General features: G+C 36.6%; 1 long non-coding RNA gene across 2 annotated transcripts; it reads right to left on the bottom strand.

Moving 5' to 3' along the window:
* Nucleotides 1–952: 952 nt before the first annotated feature.
* Nucleotides 953–3,182, bottom strand: LOC119790166. Of its 2 annotated transcripts, none has more exons than XR_005281680.1 (3): nucleotides 3,034–3,182; nucleotides 2,651–2,794; nucleotides 953–1,591 (listed from the first exon to the last, which is right to left on the bottom strand). It is a non-coding gene; the product is annotated as an uncharacterized LOC119790166 (long non-coding RNA). The 2 variants fall into 2 exon arrangements; XR_005281679.1 differs by lacking the exon at nucleotides 953–1,591 and adding an exon at nucleotides 2,072–2,153.
* Between the last annotated feature and the right edge of the window lie 5,366 nt (nucleotides 3,183–8,548).

The raw sequence follows: 8,548 nt of genomic DNA, 5'->3' as shown, positions 1-8,548 counted from the left end.
TTTCATGTTAATGTATTATGTTTTTTATTATTTGATTGGTTCATGTTCAATATGTTAAAAGTTTTTGGCCAACTACTTGTTTTTGTTTTTTTGTTGGATCAGTACAGCTATTAAATTGGTTTATATTTCTTCTTGTATTTTTGTCTGAATTGTGCTTCCTATTTTGTTTCGAAGTCATTCAAACATAACTCTAGTGTTTATCCCTTTTAAAGAAAACAGAACACAATGCAAAAAAGAATGAGCAATGCCTTGTAGAACGTTTTACGTAGAAAAATGTTTATGACGGTTCTGCTGGTGCAGCAGAAACATAGACTTAAAAAAACTGGCTCTGTGCTGTGAATAGCTCTGGATGTTAGAGCCGAGTCTAGATAGGATGTTGCACAAGCTGCTGTAAGTGAAGAACTATTCACACCCTCTCTACAACACTGAAGAGACAATTAAGTGTTCACCACCAGTGTGTTGTAACATTAGAATAGCTCATGATCAAACAGTCGTTGAGATGGTGCACTAACAATTACCAAATTTAATGGCAAAACAAAATTTATTATTTTACTAAATGACAGTATAGTTCTCTCTCCTGACAGTTGCAGAGAAGTCATATTATTTCTGGAGTTCAAAGACCTCCCATACAGGTAAAAAAAATGCCCAGGTTAAAGTTATTTAGAAAGGCAAAAATGTTTTTTTAAATACCTCAAACTTATTCAAGCTGAACCATAGGCTGACATTTCAATAACTTCACAGCATTATTTAAGACAAAGTTTTATTAAAGTGGAATGAAATGTAAAAACTAGTTACATAAGGCAATAGCTTAAAGTTTACAATAGAACATAACATATTTCCAGTTTTTGTACATAATTAAGTAATGTGCCATTAAGGTTTCAAGGCAATTCATGTAATTATGACATGAAATTAAAGTAAACATTTTTGACTTTTTCCATTATGTTAAACTAAAACAATATATTTGATGCCAGTTGTCTCTGGATAAATGTTTACAAATAAAATGAAGCAATACTCTATGCATTAAAGAAACGGCTTCACAAATAAGTAACTCCACTAGTAGTGTGAATTCAATTTCTAAATTTCTTTATAGGGCAGTGATAAATTTTACATTCAAACTGGAACAGTGTTTTTTAAATATGTAGTGAAAAGTTTACAACACTGTCAGAGTTAAAACATTCATTACAGAAATATTTTCCTCCTCTAGGAAGACAGAATCATGACAGTAACTTTCACTTCAGGGTGTTTTCTTTTGTGTAGAGTTTAAATTGATCCATCTCCAGCAAGAGTTCTTAGAGGACTTTAAAAGTGTAGCACAAAATAGGAGGGTATGCACAGTTCAGGGCATAAATCAGTCCCATAAGCAGTGGACAAGCTTTCGCTGTACTCTTGCATCCTGGGACAATCTCATAGCTGTCAGATTTTGAAAACAGAGTTACTGACATCACTGTGCTGTCCTCGCCCTGAGTTTTCCCAACTTTTCAGCCGGCTAGACAGCCAGACAACGACACTCCAATAACCAAACTTCTTTCTCTTTTCAGTTGTTTATTAAAGAGTGGCCTCTGACCACTGCCATCGCTTTAGCCATCGTAAACTGTAACATACAAACATTACAAGTCAATCACTCTTGTAGCAAACCAATAAGTTCACCATACAATTATTTACACCACAGTTACATAAGGCAAAATGACTTATAATAGATATTGACTTATACTAGATATTGTTACAGATTAACGCTTCAGAAACATCAAATCAAAAACTAATAAACTCAGAAACAGCTTCTTCCCCTGTGCTGTGAGGGTATCCCATCTGATGTGAGACAGCGGTCTAACACAGTTGGTTTCCATGCATTTCTTTCTTTCTATACAATATTTGAATTTAAAATATTAAAAACTATATAAAATAAAGCAGGAAACCTAAACCTAGCCGGAGTGTCTGAAAGAAATTTCACAATGGTAACATGCTGCGATAATTACCCATTTATGAATCACTTTCAAACACTATGTCCCTTTAAATGAACCCCTTGTTCAAGATTATTTTTAAATGTTTGAAAACATGACCTACCAAGCAATCCTCAAAAAGTCATATTCCTTCTTCCCATGGTACAGTATAAGGCTGAAGATAATGGCTTCTCTTCTCACCTCAATGCTCTGTTTCTGTGAACAGATTAAGAACATAAACATAAGCATTATAAATACACAATGAGCATGTGAGGGAAGTTTAAGACCTAGGGGTGTCTTGAACCGATCGTGTGACCAGATATCAGAGAAAGAGCGAGATGAAGTGGGTGACTGAGGGAGCGATGGAGAAGGAGCAAAGTTAGTCAGTGAGGTGGGGACAGACAGGCAGCTGAGGGCAGCAAGACATCCTATTTTATTTCATAAATATAAGTAATAAGTTATGTCAATGCTGATACATCAATGGTGTCTTACAATGCAATAAATGTCACAGGCTTGTTATTGAGGTAGGTAGAGTAGTATTGTAATATTGTTAAATCCCTAGTAGAGCACAAAGAACAGAAAAATACTGGGATGGTCCTGTTAATCTACATGAAACACTTTACTGCATTGCCAAAGAATTTGGTCTGTCTGTGAATCAGAAAAAAGTAGGTCCATCTCCCTGTAAAACATATCAACAAGCAAAACAAGCACACCTGACTCAGTCGGTCCAGGAGCAAACTCGTCTTGGGCCCCAAAACTCCTCCCCTGGCTTTCATCAGCTTTCGTGTGTATTTGTCAAGTTTTTGCCTGGTTTGATCCACTGGAATGGTTGTTGTTCTCCTGAATTCCTCTTTGATCTGAATCAACAAAAGATTCACAAGTACAACTATATTTTGATTGAAATTTACATGTTCAAACGGAGCATGAATTAGTTAATTAAAAATTATTCATTAAGCATAGTTACAGCTTACCAAAGTTAAATGCTTAAGGGCCACAGGAGAAAATAGGTTCTACAAACAGTGAAATAACTTTTTATCTGTGATTTTAAAAAAACTGTTAGAACAATAATAAATAAAACAGAACAATAATAACTTACCTGTGAAATGACTTAAGTGCTACATGTTGCTCTGTGATCCTCAGACGTCTGGACACAGAAAGTCGGTCCTGTTGTAGCCACAGTGCGCATGCGTTGTGCGTACGTCTCAAAACCCTGCATTTTCATAGTAAAGTTTGTTTAGAATGTAAGTGTATGTACATACAATAATTCATATTTAATGGTATAAGGAAACCTAAATACATCTCACTCTAACAATATAATTCACGTATTACTTAAAAATATTGAAAAACTCTAGATCTTACTGAATCTTAAAATATAAATTAGAATGACAGTTATTCTAATAGAATTTACTGCAACAAAAAGTATATTTTTTTCAACTCCAATCACTTCTAACCTCTTAACGTTTATAATCATTTTCATCCCCTTTCACAGCGACAGGTTTGTCACCTCAATCGCTGCCTTGATCAGACAAATCTCTATTGCGCAGGGTGCTCTGCGTAATTACGCATGCCAAAGACTCAGTTTCACGTTCTCAGATTTTGTTGGAGCGGACGGAATTAATTTGTAAAGACTGTAAAGGGACAAGGACAAATGACGGGTCTGAGCCAAAGCCCCTGATGTTACATGTCCCCTCATATGCGACTAAAATGTGCGAATCAACATGTACCTTTATGCACATCTGAATTCAAGCGCAGGACGATGTGCCAGCGCAGAATCAAATCACCCAGCCCCGGCAAGACTGTTAAAATTGAGTTTGCATAGTATCCTATCAGTATGTATTTACATAAGAATATTATCTTGCTGTAGAGGTACAAACATCTCAGGCATGGAAATGCAGGGATAATTTTTTTCACCTCACTCCTGATTTTATTGGCTGTTTTCCCAGATATATCTCTAAAAAAATTCCAGATTTTTTACCGCCACAAAAATGAAGTTCCTCACACAGCCCTCCGTTTCATAAATGTTCCATTTATTGACTATGAGGTGGTAAAATACGCTTAATATTGCGATTAATTGTCCCATTGATGCACAGCGACATCTGCTGGTCATTTAAAATACCTGTCGTGAGTGTCAAATTTACCATGTCTGCTCTCTCGCAGTTAAATCTCTCTGATGACTTTATTCCGAGTAAACCCTGTAGCTATAGAAAATATAAATATATATTACATCTAAATATATGTTTAATTTCGAACACAAGCAAAAGCTACGATGAGGGCAGGAAATAGGGCTCGGGATCCACGTTGCATTGTGGGACGTCGCAGTCATATTGACGGCTACGCAAACGTAAACATAGCTCTGACACAACGTTGTTGTTGAAAGAAGAGACAGAAGTAGAGAGAAAAAAGATGTTAAAATCCCGAAAAGGATCTGGAATTTACCGGGACACATTAAATAGAGAAGCCAGGGACCGGTATGGTGACAAAATCAGCATTATTAATAATTTGGATCCATATAAAGTTCCAAACAATGAGTGGAGCACCGATGAGTGAGCGCCTATACTTCAAAACAGTTCCGAAGCTACAAGTCCTTGGAGTCTCATGTGCAGTTCATGAATGGATGAGTTCAGGAGCTGCAGATCATAAAGCCAGCAAACAGTGGGAACACAGTAATCCGTACGAAGGTAAGCTGTGATCAGACGGGCTCTGGAACCTGCTAGTTTAGCAACTGCTAACCGCTAATGCTAACAACCACTCACGCATGTAATGTACTTTTAACTAGCTGCTATGTGTTTCAGAGGTGTAGTTAGTAACGTTAACTGCCAACCCTCCGGGTTTCTCACGTATTTGAGCCTTTTCCCGCTGCCGTTTTTATTATTTTCCCGTAAAAGATCCCAACTTTGAAGGAAAGAAACAATGTAGGCTATAAAATAAAACCGTGCATCTTTAACTTACCAGAATGAAAATGCAGGGAACATACTCTCATTGACATTGGAATACTGTGGAAAGTTATGTTCGGTCGTCTTACAGCCGCGATCCAAGCAAGCCGACGACTCTTTATCTCTGACGCTTGGTCTCCATGGTTACGCGTCCATTCAGGAAAGCGGTGGAAAGTTAACCCATTTTCTATGTTTCCATGGCGATCATGCGTTGAGCTGTTACAGCCCACAATACAGCAACGGTTTACCATGGTTGAAATCAAGTTAAGGTGAAATTAATCAAATTAAAACACGGCTGAGAGGGAGTACAGTACCCGGTAGTCATAGGCAGTAGTCTGAGCCGCGGTAAAAGACGCATTCAACATGGCGGCGACGCGAAGTGCTTACGTCACGACGACCAAGCCCTATACAGCGAAAGTTTTTCTTCTTCTTCTTCTTTTTCTATTGAGTTTTCTGGCAGTTTGCATCCTGTGTGCATTACCGCCATCAACTGGACGGAGATGTAATTCAGAAATATAATGTCTGTATATCTTTATATCTTCATGAAACTAAATTCTATCTATACTTACACACACGCACATACACACACTAAATTCTCCCAGCTAATTCTGTATCTTTTAAATATTTAATAAGTGCTTTAATTATCTTATCTGATTGATGCTTCCCTAATAAATCTGCCATCTTTACTGAACTCCCCATTACCCTTTCCAGTTCTTTCCTCTCTTTTGTATATTTGCTACAATAGATCAACACATGTTCTACTCCTTCGATTTCTCCGCAATAACAACAATTACCCGTTGGATGTTTCCCTATTATTTTTAGACCTGCTTTTAAACTAGTATGCCCAATCCTTAACCTGTTTATCCATATTTCCTCTCTTCTACTCATTATACTGTTATATCCTATGCTAATATCTTTATGTATTTTATATAAATGTCTTCCTTTTTTTTCTAAATTCCATCTCTTCTGCCATACCTTATTTATTTTATCTTTAATAATTACTTTTATTTCTGTTCTACTTAGCGGGACATCATATTCAATTTCTCCTACTTTAACTGCTTCTTTAGCTAACTTATCTACTTTTTCATTACCTAAGATTCCTTTGTGTGCTGGAACCCATGTGAATTGAATACTTATATTTTGTTGCCTTATACCATACATTAAATAACTGACTTCATCTAAAAGATCTTGACGGCTTTCAGATTTTCCACTTTTAAAACTAGTCAGGCAAGACATTGAATCTGAACAGATAACTACATTTCTAGGCTTCACCTCCAGCACCCATTGCAATGCTAAAATAATTGCCAACATCTCTGCTGAAAAAATTGATAAATTATCTGTTGTTCTTCTCTTGATAGAAATATTTTCTTTTGGAATATATACTGCTACTCCTGTTTTACCATTTTCCTCTTTTGATGCATCTGTATATATTTGTGTCATATTTTCATACCTTACTTCTAAATGCTGCTGAATAATTTGATACAAACCTCCACAAGACTCTTCTATTTTTTTAGTTTCTAAATTTACTATTGGCATTTCGAAAAACCATGGAGCAATTTTAGATGTACTTACAGTTTTACAGTATGTTATATTACTTATCCCAGAATACTCTGCATAAATATTTCCTTCCCATCCAAAACTCCTTATATTATGGCCATATTCCCAACATTCTCTGAATATCTGTTTAGTAGGGTGATTTTCCTCATGCCCTTGTAAATTTAACCAGTAATTTATTGACAGTTTCATCCTCCTTAAGTCCAGTGGCATTTCTCCAGTAATCACTTGAACGAAAGTTTTTCCATGCCATGCCTTTATTTTGAAGGGCACCGGACCGGCGAGCTTGAAAGCCACGCCCACTTCTGAAACCGAAAATTGACTGGTGTTTCCGTTTTGGGGGCGAAAACAAAAAAACAAAAATCAAGCCGTTTATTGGATTTTGGTTTTATGTGCAGAAACCACAAAACGGGAAAACGAATCGTTTTCTGAGGAGAAAAAGGATAAAACGGCCGTTTTTCTGTTTTTTCCATGTTGAATTATACCGTTTAATCAAACTGATAAAAAGTACCTTCGTCAAACACTGAAAAGAATTTAGGTATATGTTTTAAAGTTGAGGTTTCCAAATGTAAGTCAAATCATGAAAAAGCAGAAAGTAACATTCAAAACACTTCTAGTGATCGCGTCCAGTATCATACCATTAAATTATAACATATGGAACATATTTGTTAAATGAGTAAAGGTATGACAATGAGCACAATGATAAACAAGTGAACATTCAAATACTTTCAGTGGATTTACATCTAAATCTAATTAGAGAGATCTAATTTTGAGGAACAATGATGTTTTAAAAACAAAAAGCAGCAGACATGTGTGGCATACAGATGTCTGTTTTTTTTTTCATTTTTCATCAAGATTCATTGTTCTAATTTATTATTCCTTATTTTGTAATATGCTGATGTGCAGCTTGGGGGGTCAGGTGACAGTTAAAGGAATAGTACACCCAAAACATGATTAGCCTTCATTTTCTACTCACCCCCATGCTGAACAACACTCTGGAGTACTTTTTTGATATCTCAAATACATCTGGAGATCTGGGAGGCTTCTTGCTGTCTGCTGACATTCAAATAATGGAGGTCTATGGCGCCCGAGGCAGAAAGGTCCATAAAAGTCCACAAAAAACGTGTCAATATTCCTCCATACTGCTCGTCCAATGTATTCCAAGTGTCCTGAGGGGGTAGCGTCCATAATTTACTCGAAACGAAGTCATTTAGAATGTTTTTAGAGCATAAACAGTAGTGTATAGGATTTCCTAAAAGCGCGTTCACGAGTCTACGGAAACCGCGGCAGACCAAACCAGATGAAAGTGCGCATTCAGCGTCTGCTCTGCCGATAATGCAAGCGTAGAAGAACAAATGTGCTGTTTACCTGTGCAAAGAAAGAAACAACGAAAGAAAAATGTCTGAGGCTTCAGTGTTGAGGAAGAGCATGAGTTCTTTGCCGAGCTGAATGCGCACTTTCATCTGGTTTGGTCTGCCGCGGTTTCCGTAGACTCGTGAACTCGCTTTTAGGAAATCCTATACACTACTGTTTATGCTCTAAAAACATTCTAAATTACTTCGTTTCGAGTAAATTATGGATGCTACCCACTCAGGACACTTGGAATACATTGGACGAGCAGTATGGAGGAATATTGACACGTTTTTGTGGACTTTTATGGACCTTTCTGCCTCGGGCACCATAGACCTCCATTATTTGAATGTCAGCAGACAGCAAGAAGCCTCCCAGATCTCCAGATGCATTTGAGATATCAAAAAAGTACTCCAGAGTGTTGTTCAGCATGGGGGTGAGTAGAAAATGAAGGCTAATCACGTTTTGGGTGTACTATTCCTTTAGCAGTATTACTCGCTGCTAACATACTTTGAACAGTTTTAACATATAGATCGCCTAGTTTAATCAATGAAATGTACTTGGAAACTATTAATTATAAAGGTTTTAAGATCAAATAACTTCTAAGGTTTTTTGTTTTGTATTTTTTTTCGCTGCCTAAATCTATTGGTTTTAAATTATGTGATTTATTTTGTTTCATTGTACAAAGTACAATAACCTGTTCAAGTTTGAAATGTTCATTGTATGATCACATTTTTTCTGCACTCTAAAGTTAAATAATTTCTTGGATGATCC

Source organism: Cyprinodon tularosa, unplaced genomic scaffold, assembly GCF_016077235.1.
Source record: "Cyprinodon tularosa strain WSP-4 unplaced genomic scaffold, ASM1607723v1 ctg356, whole genome shotgun sequence".
NCBI lineage: Eukaryota > Metazoa > Chordata > Actinopteri > Cyprinodontiformes > Cyprinodontidae > Cyprinodon > Cyprinodon tularosa.
The sequence above is the reverse complement of the archived record's forward strand: the minus strand, read 5'-3'. Positions and strand labels throughout refer to the sequence as shown.